Source organism: Solanum tuberosum, unplaced genomic scaffold (genome assembly GCF_000226075.1).
Source record: "Solanum tuberosum cultivar DM 1-3 516 R44 unplaced genomic scaffold, SolTub_3.0 scf00216, whole genome shotgun sequence".
Lineage (NCBI taxonomy): Eukaryota > Viridiplantae > Streptophyta > Magnoliopsida > Solanales > Solanaceae > Solanum > Solanum tuberosum.
In genome coordinates this window covers 664,894-680,127 of record NW_006239143.1, presented here as the reverse complement: position 1 = coordinate 680,127, position 15,234 = coordinate 664,894, and positions in this window count along the sequence as shown.

The following is a 15,234-nucleotide window of genomic DNA, read 5'->3' as shown; positions in this document are numbered from 1 at the left end:
CGAGGTTTATTAGTTTGGTTTGATTTATAAATTTAAAAATTTGACACAATGGTTTGGTTTGGTATTTGAAAAACCCGAACCAACTCGAGGTTGAAAAACCCGAAAAAATCTAAATTTTATTGGTTTGGTTTATAAATTTAAAATTTTTACACAAATAATTTGGTTTGATATTTAAAAAACCCGAGCCAACCCGGTCATGTACACCCCTACAATTTATGTTAGAGCTCCATTAATATCAATAATTAACGATAAACACTAGACGATTCATTAATGACAAAAGTATGAATAATTCTATAATATAATAGGTACTAGAATTAAAATATTTCTCATAAACTAAAAGGATCTATAAATTATCAACCTTTTCCTTAAAGTTTTTTGTACATTTGTAACTTCTAGCTTACAAGAAAATACAAATTTCCTTTAAATTTATGTAAAAAAAAAAACAAGAAGGCTCCTGATTAATCAACAACTTTGCGAATGAATTAATATATATACCTTGAATTAGTACGATAACATTATTTTTGCATGATTTATAATTTATGAATTCGAGTCATAATATTAATTAGTCATACAATATTCGTGTTAAGATGCATTGTTTATATTGTACTAGCCACCTTATGATACAACTCTTTTCTAGACACACGATATAAATACAAAATTCTTGATACATCAAACTGCTTCTTTTTTTGTTTTTTTTTTAAATCCTGCTTAAAGGTGCTATTTTATAAATCTCAAAAGATACCACAACTATAATATATATTTTTATAATATATACCTAAGTCCTAAATTTGCTGGAAATTTGTACGGATGTTTTTCCTTGATTTAGTAATGACACCAACGGAATACCTTCATTCTTGTCTGCCAGGTCAAGCTTCTCAATTTAATTTCTTGTCTTTTTATTTAATAAATAATTAATATAATATACTATTAGCAATATGGTGATTATTATAAATTTAATTTATTTTTTAAATCTATGTTTTACAAATGTTAAATCTTGGAAATGCTGCATTACATAAATTAATAATGAGTTGTTGTTTCATACACTTGCCTACTTTTTTATCGTATTGAATTTAATTATCTTAATTAATTAGATTCTCAATTTAGGTGCTTTAATTATTATTTTTTGCCACTAACAGCTAAACACTATTATGAAACAGAAATTCGTTAAGGAACATTATTTTTTAAATCTGTATCTATGCTAATTAAAGGTAATGCATGTGACTAAAAGTTAATCAATAATTTACTGTAATTCGATTAATTAATTAAATAGTTATACTTGAAATTAAAGGATGGATGCAAAAGGTTAATAATAAAAACAGCAAAGTTATAATTAAATGTATCTATATACATTTATTTATGCATGTACGATTAACAAAGATACTGTAAAGTACGTATATTATTTTTGGTGGTACATAGATAAGAATTAACTTAATAAATGTTCTATTTCTAGCTCTTTTTGACCCTTCCATAATGTTTGTATATAAAAAATTATGAAGAAATTAGTAGATTCTATTAATTTTCTACTCTCTTTGTTCTAAATTCTAATGTTTGTTAACTTTATGCGTCTCGATATTCAAGTTAAATCATGAGTAAATTGTAGGGTGTGAGATGGATGTTACTCTCCATTAATAGAAGTTTCGAGTTTGAATTTTGAGGTGAAAAAATATCCTTAGTATATAAAAAGTGTCAATTTTTTATGGCTTTAGGCGATACAAATTTGAATGTTTTTTCTCACAAATAGATTATTCTTGGGTCACGAACAAACTGGTCCAAGTCAACTCTAAATGAGTCAAATATTGATACTTGTAGTAGGCGTTTGACCATGTTTTATTGTGAAATAAAATTATTACTCCCTCCGTCCCTATTTAGTTGTCCATATTTCCTCTTTTAGTTGTTCCTATTTAGTTGTCCATTTTGACAAATCAAGAAAAGACAACAATATTTTTTCTATTATACCCTTATTTAAATAAAGTTGTCATAAATAAAGTAAATAAACTTATGAACTTCCCAGTATTGATTAGTTATCTTGAGTGAATTTATTTTGGAATTGTAAATTGTACTATAAGGATAAAATTGTAACTTCACTATGCTAATCATTATTGCCTTAATCTGTGTGCAATTTCTAAAGTGGACAACTAAATAGGGACGGAGGGAGTATTTTTTTGAAAATTGGAGTTAAAGTTGGCCATGAAAAAAATTAGAATTATTTTAATTTTTTGTACGTAATTTGAAGTAGAAAAAATAAAATAATTTATTATTATTTTTTGCATATCTAAAATTGCTCAAATATACATTTAAAGAACTACTTTGAATTTATCCCCAAGTATAAGGAATTATTTTGTCATTTTCCTAGTACTTATTGTGTGGTTTCTAACATTAAATAAATTTATCTACCCTCATAAATGAAAAAGTGTCCAAAAAGTTGAAGAAAAGGAAATAGATAATAATTTTAGAGTCTTGAATAGGCTTATAATTTATAATTTATAAGTTAGAATATTTTTAAAATTATTTTAACTTAAAAATACTTAATATAAATTAATCCAAATAGGCTTTTAGCACTTCTTTTTTGCATTCTAATGTAGGCAGCAGTATATATATATAGCAATTTCCAATTTTGAGATGGTAGTTAAATTATTATTTTTTGCAATAAAAGGGAAGATATATATTTTGTAGCTGATTTTCATAAGGGAAAATTACTAATTATCATATTTTGTTTTTTCCCTCTTTTTCTCCTAGTCATATACATTGGATCAGGATGAAAATTTTCTGTCTTTATTGTAATTAATATTATTATTTACTATTTTTTCCTCTTTTGTAAAACTGTTACAATTAACCAGTCTTGATAGTGATTGACCACCAGTCACTTTTATCAATAAGTATATTTAAGTTAATTACTTTTTTTAATCAAAAAACACTATTCAAGATTCTTGATCATATTATTAGACTTTAAGAATGACTAAATCATTGAATTTGTCCCTGATTATTGCAATGTTTAATTCCTTTTTAATTATTTTTTTTTGACTATTTTATTGTGTGTATATATTCCTTTTTTGTTGCTAATGCTCTCTCTTGATCGAGATGCTGATGAAACTATTTTATATAAATCAGTTTCTTTTTTATGCATGATCTTTAAATTATAAATAAAATGCTTTCGTTTCTAGAAAAAAAAACTAGATTTACCTTTACAAAATCGTCCTAATTATGTGGATTTCTCTTCAACTAATTTTTGATACTTTATTTTAAAACATAAAGTAAGAGTTGTATTTGTTATTACTTATTAGTATGCCTCATTTGAATTAACTTATTTTTAAGTATCTTTTATTAGTTTTTACTTTCTCCGTTTATTTTTTATATATCAAATTTGAACTTGACAAATCATTGTAAAAATATTGACATAACTATTTTATCATACTACTTTTATTAAATGATATTTAGTATAAGATCTTGAAAAATTATTTAAAATATAAATAATTAATATTAAAATAAAATGTAGAAAGGATAATTATTACTTTTTAATAAATTTAAAATAACAAATAAAAATTTATTTTTAAAATAATGAACCATAAATCAATAGAGGCAGTAACCTTTTCCAACCAAAGTTAGAATTACCATGTGAAAAACATTGCATTGGGAAAGTGGAAACATAGAAATCAATTTATATGGTACTCTTGTTTTCTTAATTAGTTCTAAAAAAATGATAAATAATTTTTTATATATAGTAATAATTTAATAATACTAAAATATCATTAGTTTATAGTTACAAAAATATCTATGACTTATTCTAGACTATTATAATTTTTTTTTTATTTCTTAAACTCTATGCCTAATCGAATACAATCATTACATATATTAAGATAGAAGAGAGTATATACTTATATATCATCGAACTTGTAGCTAATACTCTGACTCTGCCCGAAGTAGTAGAATTTGTGTGGTGGGAATGACAATAAAGGCTGGTTCACGGATCATCGTAGAACTTTGTAAATTCAGACACAAAAGTAAAAAAGAGAAGCAGAAAATAAGTTGTTTTATTATTATTATTATTATTATTATTATTTTTGAGAAATGAGAGGAACAATAAGGGTATCTATCAGTTGTCCCATCTTAACCTTCCAATGGAAATGATTCATTAGTATCAATTAGCTTGTTTGACATGTGAAACTTTTAGTTGCACAATTTGTTTTTATTCAAGAATTTAAAATATAAATTAATAAAAATAAAAATGATCAGAGAGATTTAATATATAGTATAGTATATATACATACAAATAATTTGACTATACATATACAAACTAATTTACGGAAGGAAATCAGATAAATTTCTTGTGCCTCTAGCTTTGTCCCTGATATAAAAGAGTCGGTGATAATTCAAAATCTAAACTTTATGAATTTTATAAAATGTATATATTATTTGATTCTAAATTATTTTTATTTTTGTGCGGATCGGATTTCCATTTCCAAAATATTTAGTTTTGTTCAACTTATCCCACAGATGAATGGCTCAGAAAATCCAATCCCATTCACTACTAGAAAAATTTCATCGTAAATCAGTGAAAAATTTGTATTATAAAATATTATTTTTCAATTCATTTTTCACTGAATCAGTTCACTAAGAAAATGCATAATAAAAAATCTCCCATTTTTTCCATATAAATACATTACTATTCTTTTTCCAATGATTCAATTATTAAATACCCGTAAAACTAATCATCGAACATTTTTCAGTAGAAACATAGTGATTTTTTAATAGTAATTGTATTCTAGCAATAATCAGAGAACACGGGCATTCACGGATTTGTCTGAATACCCACAAGTTTTGGCTAGGTAGACCCCTTTTTTAAATAAGACTCATCAAAAAAGTCCAAAAAAAGTTACATGTTTATGTTGAAAAATAAAACCAATTTTTGTTTGTCGAGGCACAAGGCCAATATAAGAGAAAAAAACAATCACATGATACTATAATAAATTCATAATCTAACACACCTACACTGTCATGTTCATAGCCACTTACATTAGCTAAGGTCCGCAAGAGCCACACAAATTATAATGGTAACTTGCTAACTTACGTTTTGTTGTGTCTATACACATGTTATAATATTCTCATTTTTAATTTCTATTTTTATATTATTTTTATTGTGTATAGTACAATATATAAAATATTTGGGGCGTACACACATATTGTATTATGGTATTTTTCTACTATGTTACTTTCTTTTGTGTTGAAATATACTTGTGGTCCTTTATTAAAAGATACATACTTTAGTTTTACTCTTCATTCAAATTTATGTAATATCTAAAAATATTCTTTCTAAAACAAAATTAGCCTATACTTTTGGCCAAATTTAACATGTTGTGTTGTGAAACGTGTAACGATGTGGTATTTTTTTTCCTCGAGACCAAATTGATACTCTGCTACATTTCAGTAAAAAAAGTCGTAACTTCTTGTAGGAATATCGGGATGAAAAAGCATTTGAATTGTTGGGAGCTACATTAAAAGAGCTTTCATTTGATATATGGTTCATTGATTAATTCATTATAAATCGGAAGATATGGTCGTTTAAAGTTAGAGCATGTGTGGCTAAAGCCCTTTTCATCCCTTAAAGCAATTTCAATTTATTTCTGACTACTTCTCCCCCTCTACTAAATATCCCTATGGGCCTTCCAAACCTAAAATTTAGGTACCACATATACATTCACTATGGGGCCTTACAAAATCAATGAATAGTTCCACCTAATAAAAGAATACAACAACAACGACAACGAATTTAGTGAAATCTCACAGAGTGGGGTTTGTGAGAGTAGAGTGTACGCAAGTGTTACCATTACCTCTCTGAGGTAGAGATGTTGTTTCCGAAAGACCCTCGACTCAAGAAAATAAAGCAGTAATAATTAAAAGAAAAACATGACAACTAATAGGAAAGTAGTGCAAAACATATATTGCATGACACTCTATGATCAACAACAAGGTGCAATCACCTAATTTAACACCGTAAACCACATATCATAAAATGTAGTGTTGCAAAATTAATCAATAGTTATATATATGGTTGGATTGGCTTTTGATACAAGTTTTCTACTAATAAATGAATAGCTACCAATAGAGACAATAAAAAGGATTGCTACGGCATGACAAATTGAAGAAAAGTGTACACAATTATGGTCATTTCTTGTGTTGTGTTATATGTCCACGAAGGGGCCATCATAAAAGCATCAACAACTAATACATTAGTCATTTGCTTCAACAGCACTCATTTGGGTACCTTTACTTTGTGATTTTTCAAGTTGAAGTAAGCATATTAAAGTCATTTTTTGTCACGACCCAGACCGTCGTGATTGGCATCCACACTAACCCTCCGATGGGAGAACCATTACTACAACCCAACTAAGAAACTTAACGATAACTAGAACATTTAAAGATACGGAAGCAGGTTTAAATGACTAATGAAACGTGGAGTACCCATGAATTCCAAAAGTTTAACAAAATAACTAACATAACTATTGCAGAAATTCAACTCTTAGAACCTGAAAGTCATTGTACCAAAACTCTGTAAACCAACAAATCTAAGAAAAGGGGTGCAACCCCTAAACTAACATAAACAAAGTCTAACTAAACAGTTTGAGTCCGAAAAGAGTGGACTGAACAAGGAAGGACCCATGGCAGCCTGGAAGAACTGACTCACCTTTGCATTCAGTCATCGATTAATGATCCCATAGCTGAAGTCTATCAGTAGTCGCCTGAATATGCCCTGTACTCAACAAAGAACGAGCAAGTGGAGTATCAATACACAACTACAGTGTACTGGTAGAATCACGCGGTCACCCCAGTAAGCGAAACATAGGCAAGCAATTACAACACAGTAAACACACATATACAAAATACATAGATCAATTATCATTTTAGGAGTAACACACAGTTTCCAATATTAACGACAATTAGACATGGATGTAATAATCACAGTGGTCCTCTCATGGAACCCACACCCAAAATGTTAGTGTGTCAGAATATGACACCCGATCCAATTCACATATGTCGGAACGTGACACCCGATCCAATATATGTATCAGAACGTGACACTCGATCCAATATATGTGTCGGAATATGACACCCGATCTAGTCAGCACAACCACAATCACAATTACTCCCATAATGAACAATGCTCATAGTCATACAATCAAGTAATGAGTTTCATGACATGTAATTGTTCATATATATATATATATATATATATACTCATTTGCATTAGATCTTATTCGCATTCCCTTATCCACATATATGCATGCATATAATGAAACAATTAACCGGCATAGATCACATAAACAGGAAATCAAACCATCACCTAACTCGAAACCAAGCTTGAATCCACCTAAGACACTTGAACCTTCCCTTTCCGGATTCTTTCCACTTGTTCTTAGTTTAAAACAAATAATTTAACGCAAGAATCAATAAACAAGGCCTAATTTACCCGGATAATAATCAATCTATTAATCCTAGGCCAAACCGAAGATCCCAATACTCAATCAGGGCTTTTCACACCATTAACTTCAGGCCAAAACCCTCCCACAACGATCATTACCCAAGATTCTAAGTTCTAAGAATTGAATTACGGATTAGGAGAGTAATAATCTTACCTTTAGCGCTAGAAATCATGGGAAACTATCAATAACTGCTCTGGGTCTTCTCCTAGCCTGCTCTGGGTCGTCTCCTAGATCTCAAGGATGAAGTTTTGCAGAAAATAATGAAATTGGGGTTTTTCCCCGATTTAATTCGTGACTGGGCCGCCACAGCGGACCCCATCCCGCTACAGCGGCCCTGCCCTGGCGGGATTAATCCCACCCCGGTGGCTTGCACGGAGACAGAAGCTCAAAAATTTGAGTTCCAAGCTCCCATTTTGCAACACACCTTCAACCCTTGACGCTCAAAAACTACCATTTCACGCCAAGATCAGTTTCGGGAGTTTTACTCACCCGAATTCAATTCCAAAAAGCCGTACGTGTTCCTTAACGTCTTGGCTATCCACTCATGTGATCGAATTCATAATTACCCCCCCTCCCCGCTCACTAATAGATTTTTCTAGACCTCTCCTGACTCAGATTTCGTCCAAGTCTGGCCTAAGCTAGAAATTTCCAAGTCACTACTCAAAAGTTTTCTGGCCCTTATTCTTCTCCCATTGGATTTTCCATAACGACGGGAACCGGTTGTTATAATAGATACCAATTTACCCATCACTCATCCCCGAGTGATAAACTAGGAAAACCTGGCTAAGGTAAGAGTAGAGTAGTACTTGAATCGTAGAATAACTGGGGATACTTGTCTCGCATGTACTTCTCGGTTTTCCATATAGCTTCCTCAACCGGACGATGCTTCCTTTGAACTTTCATGGAATTTAACTCCTTGGTCCTCAACTTCTGGACATCTCGATCAAGAGTTGCAGTTGATTTTTCCTCATACTGAAGGTCTTTGTCTAACAAGACTGAGTCCCACTTAATAATGCAATCTTTGTCCCCATGATATTCTTCAACAGGGACACATGGAACACTGGATGTAGTCCAGATAAGCTTGGCGGTAAGGCCAACCTATAAGCCACTGTCCCTACACAGTCAAGAATCTCAAATGGTCTGATGTATTGAGGACTAAACTTGCCCTTCTTGTCGAATCTCATCACTCTATTTATGGATGAAACTTTAAGAAGAACTTGTTCACCGGCCTGAAATGTCATATCTCTTACCTTACGGTCTGCATACTTCTTCTGTCGACTCTGGGCGGCTAGAAGCTTAGCTTAGATGCTTCTTACCTTATCTTGAGCATCTTTCACCAAATCAACCCCCAAAGGTTTCACATTTCCAGCCTCAAACCATCCTATGAGTGATCTACATATCCTCCCATAAAGTGCCTCGAACTGTGCCATGTCAATATTGGAGTGGTAACTGTTATTATATGAGAACTCATACAAAGGTAAGAACTTGTCCCAATGTCCTCTAAGTCAATCACACATGCCCTCAACATGTCCTCTAACACTTGAATAGTTCTCTCTGACTGTTCGTTCGTCAGTGGATGGAAAGTTATGCTAAAAGTGAGTTGAGTGCCAAACTCATCATGTAATTTTCCCAAAAACTTGGATGTGAACTGTGTACCACGGTCCGAGATGATAGAAAGGGGAACTCCATGCAGCCTCACTATCTTCTTCACATACACCTTATCCAACTGCTGCGCATTATAATCTACTCTGACTAGAATCAAGTGGGCAGATTTAGTCAGTCTATCAACCACTACCCAAATGGAATCAAACTTCCCCAAGGTCTTGGGAAGACCAACCACAAAATCCATACCTATCCTTTTCCACTTCCATTTCGGAATTGGCATTCACTGAAGCAAGCCTGCAGGCCTTTGGTGTTCATACTTTACTTGCTGACAGTTTTGGCACTTAGCCACAAACTCAGCTACGTCATTCTTTATGCCAGTCCACCAATAAAGTCGTTTTAATTCTCGATACATCTTGGTCACACCCGAATGAATGGAATACGATGAACCATGGGATTCTGTCAACATTTTCTGAATTAAGTCATCCACTCGAGGAACACAAATTCTTCCCTTAAAACTGAGCACACACCCCACATCAAGAGTCACATCTTGTGCCTTGCCAGACATTGTCTTCTTTCTGAGCTCATTCAAACTCTCATCTTTAAATTGGTTAGCCTTGATCTCCTCAATTAATGTGGGACTAACCTCAATGCTAGCTAACACCCTACTTTTCTCTGAGATGCCCAACTGCATGAACTTAGACTCCAAGATTTGAATCTCCTTAGCCAAAGGTTGCTTAAACACACCCAAACAAGCTAGACTACCCATACTCACCGCCTTCCGACTTAATGCGTCTGCCACCACGTTAGCCTTACCCGGATGATACTGGATGATGACATCATAATCTTTGAGTAACTCCATCCACCTTCACTGTCTCAGATTTAGGTCCTTTTGACTGAATACATGTTATAGGCTACGATGGTCAGTAAACACCTCACACGTGACACCATAAAGGTAATGCTGCCAAATCTTTAGGGCAAACACTACCGCTGCCAACTCCAAATCATGCGTCGGGTAGTTCTTCTCATGCACCTTCAACTATGGTGATGTATAATCTATGACATTCTTATCCTGCATCAACACAACACCAACCCCGAATGTGAAACATCGCAATAAACAATGAAATCTTTATCTTCCACCTGTAGTGCCAGAATAGGTGCTATGGTCCGAAGAGTCTTGAGATTTTGAAAGCTCTCCTCATATTTTTCAGTCCATTCTAAAGGCACCTCCTTTTTGGTCATCATTGTCAGATGCGTGGCGACAGAAGCAAAATTCTTCACAAACCGACGATAGTAGCTGACAAGCCCCACAAAGCTTCTAACTTCAGTTATAAAGCTAGGCCAGACCCAATTCCTAGCTGCTTCGATCTTTTGGGGATCTACCATTATCCCTTCCCATGAAACCACCTTCCCCAAAAAGGCAACTGAAGACAACCATAACTCACACTTGGAAAATTTAGCATACAACTGTTGTTTCCCAAGGACACCTAAAACGATATGAAGATGATCGGCATGCTCTTCCTTACTCTTCGAATAGACCAAAATGTCGTCAATAAAGATGATAACAAGGGAATCCAGAAATAATTTGAACACATCATTCATCAAACTCATAAAAGTTGTAGGCGCATTTGTCTGCCCAAACGACATTACTAGAAACTCATAGTACCCATAATGGGTCCTGAATGTCCTTTTTGGTACATCTTCAGGCCTAATTTTTAACTGATGGTAATTAGACCTTAGATCAATTTTAGAGAAAACCGACGCACCTTGCAACTGATCAAAGAAATCATCAATCTGAGGCAACAAATACTTATTTCAAATGGTGACCCTATTCAAGTGTCGATAGTTTATGCACATCCTCATACTACCATCTTTTTTCTTAACAAACAAGACATAAGCACCCCACGGGGAAGAACTATGATGGATGTGTCATTCCCCGAGCCTATACCCTGGACGTGGCCGACACTCGAGAACCATTGCTGACCCCAAGCAAACCCTTGGCCTGACTTATTTAATCAGCGGAAGACTATATGGAATAAAAAAGGAATTCAAATGCTAAACAACTTAACTGTCTCAAATTGAACTCATAATGTTTTGAAAATAAACATTTAACTTAGCCAAAATGGCAACTCAAATCTGAACACAAGTCAGTAACAAAATGATGACGAACAAACTAACATCTGAAGCCTATCTATGAAGCCTCTAAAACAACTGAGATGGATGTCGGGAAAACCCCATGACATCCTAATGAACTATCTAATATTGAAAGTAAACAAAAGGGATCCTTCAAAATGCAAAGAAGCTCACCAACAGACTCTGAACTGCTCACTGGATTAACGATGCGCTGGATGTTGATCCTAGTAACTTGCGTCTGCATCATAATAAGATGCTGGCAAACTGGCATCAGTACATTGAATGTACGAGTATGCGAGTTGGAATGCTAAACACAACATATGTTTAAAAAGAATCTGAAGAACTTACCTAGCTCAAATTAACTCAACAAAACTGAACTCATTTAAATATAAAGCAGTTTAAAACAAGTGCAATATAAAGAAAACTATTTAAAACATGATGTCAACTATGTGTGTATGCAAAGATACATATAACTCTGAGATGTATGTAAAAATACAAATAAAATGATGTATATAAAAATACAAAATATTGATGTGGGAGTTTCTATAACCGACAACCATCACATAAGAGCTATTGTGATGATACAACGATTTCCATCATGCTGCCAACGCATCCTATACCCTGCCACGGGTATAGGACCTAACTTACTAAGTGGATCCACTGGTCTATGCGAAAAAGATTCATCTAAAAAGTATGATTCTTTTCTACCCATGATGGCTACATGGTTTATGGAGACGTTAGTTATCTGAACTCAAGCTCGTCCCCATATCGGTGCTCAATACTACTCCCAAAATATGATACTAGCTCTTAATGTTTAAAACATACTTCTTTTGTGATTTGAGATTAGTGCTAAAAAACTTAGCTCAAAGGCTCTTTGGAAATCAAGGGTTTCCTTTCTTGTTTAAATGTGAAAACATTTTAAACCCTTTGGGAATACATAGTCCCCATATATCTTTTAAGAACTGAACTTCAAGCTTTACTCTTTACTCTTTACTCAACTCAAAACTTAAGTCTTAAAACAAAGTTAAAACGTTTGTAAAAGACTTTATAAAAAGAAACTTTATGAACTTCTCTTAACTTAACTCTTGACTTCTTGACTTCTTTTGACTTGACTCCTAACTGATCCTTAAATTGAATTATGGATTCAAGGATTGTGATTTATGATAGGAAAGATCTCATGATGTTTAGGAAAGAATTTAGATAGCTAAACATGAGAAAAAGACCAAAAATCAATATTTGAGGGTGGGTCCGCGATGCAGAGACATATTTAATTTTTAGTTTCGAAAACAAATTTTGAGGCAGAAGACTCTGTGACGGCTTCGCGACGTGAAACGAAAATTCCCAATTCTGGGAACCATCTCCGCGACCCGCCACCACCTCCCAATTCGTTCGACGAAATTTCTTCTTCGTTTTTCAGCTCTAAACCCTCTAAAGTCCGTGGGTTCTTTTACCCAACACTTAGAATCGATTAAATGTTCAAAGTACATCATATTCTACTCAAAATCGAACCTAAAATCACAAATTAGAATCAAACAACTCCTCAACGAATTCAACGAAACAAGAATATAATGAAAGTTCAACAAACCCATTCAAGAACTCAATTTCTAAGCTTTCAAGAACTTAAATTCGCTGAAATAAATCATGATTGGCGCATGGGAGAAGTAACCCAATGCTATGTGATCTCATATACCTTGTAGGGATCACCCCCGATGAAATCCAAAAGCTAAACTTCGACGATCTTGATGAATCTTGAACGTTCTTCTCCTTTATCCTCTTTTCTCCTCTTCTTTTCTCTTCTCTCAAAACCCTAACTCTTTTTCCAAAAGTGTAAATTGACTAAGTTCAGTTTAGACCCCTAAGTCATTACCGAAAACAAATTAAAATAAAAGGGTAAGGAAAAGACCAAACTACCCTTCAAAAATCCGGATTTGGACTTTCCTTAATCCAACAGCCCAACTTCCAAAGGGCATAACTTACTCATACGAACTCGGAATCGCGCAAACTCGGCGGCGTTGGAAAGATCATTCCAAAAGATTTCCTACCATATCTGTAAGTACACCTAACTCATCTTGATCTAGGATTTATGGCAGTTTGAAGTTGACCAAAAACTCACTTTTCCTAACTTAAACAAATTTCCAGATTTTCAATTCTTTCCAAAAATTCTTAGCTTTTTCCTAGCTATTTCAAATTGCGAGATGTTACAATATCTCCCCCTTGGGAACATTCGTCCTCGAATGAGATTTACTCTTACTAGGCTAAGGGTGGTAACATCAAGTTCAAACACCCAACAAGCAAAGCAATTACAACATGCTAACTCATAATTTAAAGAGTAGTAAGAAGAGAGTTAGCACCTTGGTCTGCATTTTCTCCGGACTCAAAGAGATGTGGATATCTCTTTTTCATATCTTCCTCAGCTTCCCAAGTAGTTCCCTCAACAAATTGGTTCCTCCAAGGAACTTTGACTGATGCTACCTTTTTTGTTTTCAACTTGCGAACTTGGCAATCTAGAAACTGAACATGAATCTCTTCATAAGACAAGCTATCCTTGATACCAATATTTTCGGTTGGTATGATAAGTGAAAGGATCTCTCATGAACTCCTCCAACATGGAGACACGGAATACCGGATGAACCGCTGTTAACTCTTGTGGTAACTCCACTTCATAAGCTACATTGCCAATCCTTTTGGAAATTCTGTAATGACCAACATACTGGGGCTAAGTTTCCCCCTCTTACCCAAACCTTATAACACCCTTCATGGGTGAAACTTTCAAGTACACCCAATCACACAATCCACCTTGATACCTCAAAATACTATCTCCCCCTTGTTCAAAAGCAATCACTTTTTGCTTATGAACACTTGCCTTTAATTCAAGCAATAAAAGATCTTGGTCGTGCTTTCCTTTTACTTCTGTCACTAATGATGATTCAGTTCCATTCATCACCACCACTCCTTCTTTTGTGGAATCCATTCGTAGAACTCATAATCATGCAAGTCTATGCACATCTTTTGCTAACTCTTTCTTATCTTCCTCAACATGGGTGGTACTACCCATAGACAACCTGCTTAAAGCATCAACAACAACATTAGTCTTACCTGGGTGGTAAAGAATACTCATGTCATAACCCTTGAGTAATTCTAGCCACCTCCTTTGTATGAGATTAAGCTCTTTCTGACTAAACACATACTGAAGGCTCTTATGATCGGTGAACACATCCACATGCACACCATAAAGATAGTGATGCCATATTTTCAAAGAAAATACTACGGCAACCAACTCTAAGTTATGTGTTGAATAGTTCTTCTTATGAACTTTCAACTGGTTGGAGGCATAAGTTATAACTTTGTCATTCTGCGTTAATACACAACCCCAGCCAATTCTAGATGCATCACAATACACCACAAAATCTTGAGTACCTTTTGGTAAGGTCAAAACTGGGGCATTAGTTAACCTCTTTTCCAATTCCTGAAAGCTTTTCTCACAAGCTTCAGACCATTAAAACTTAACTATTTTTTGAGTCAATTTGGTCAAAGGGGACGAAATAGACGGGAACCCCTCTACGAACCTTCTATAATATCCACCTGAACCCAAGAAACTCCTAATATCCGTTGGAGATGTGGGTCTGGCCTAGTTCTGCACTGCCTCTATCTTCTGAGTGTCAACTCTAATTCCATCACCGGAAATTATGTGGCCCAAGAATGCCACAGACTCAAGCCAAATCTCACAATTAGAGAACTTGGCATACAACTTCCTATCTTTCAAAGTCTGAAGAACTATTCTAAGATGGCTAGTATGATTTTCTTCATTCCTTGAATAGATTAGTATGTCATCAATGAAGATGATAACAAACATATCTAAATTAGGTTTGAAAACTCTATTCATAAGGTCCATGAACGCTGCTCGTGCATTAGTCAAATCGAACGACATGACCAGAAACTCATAATGACCTTAAGAGGTCCTGAATGTTGTCTTTGGAATATCACATTCCCTTAGTTTCAACTGCTCTTATAACTCTTTCAACTC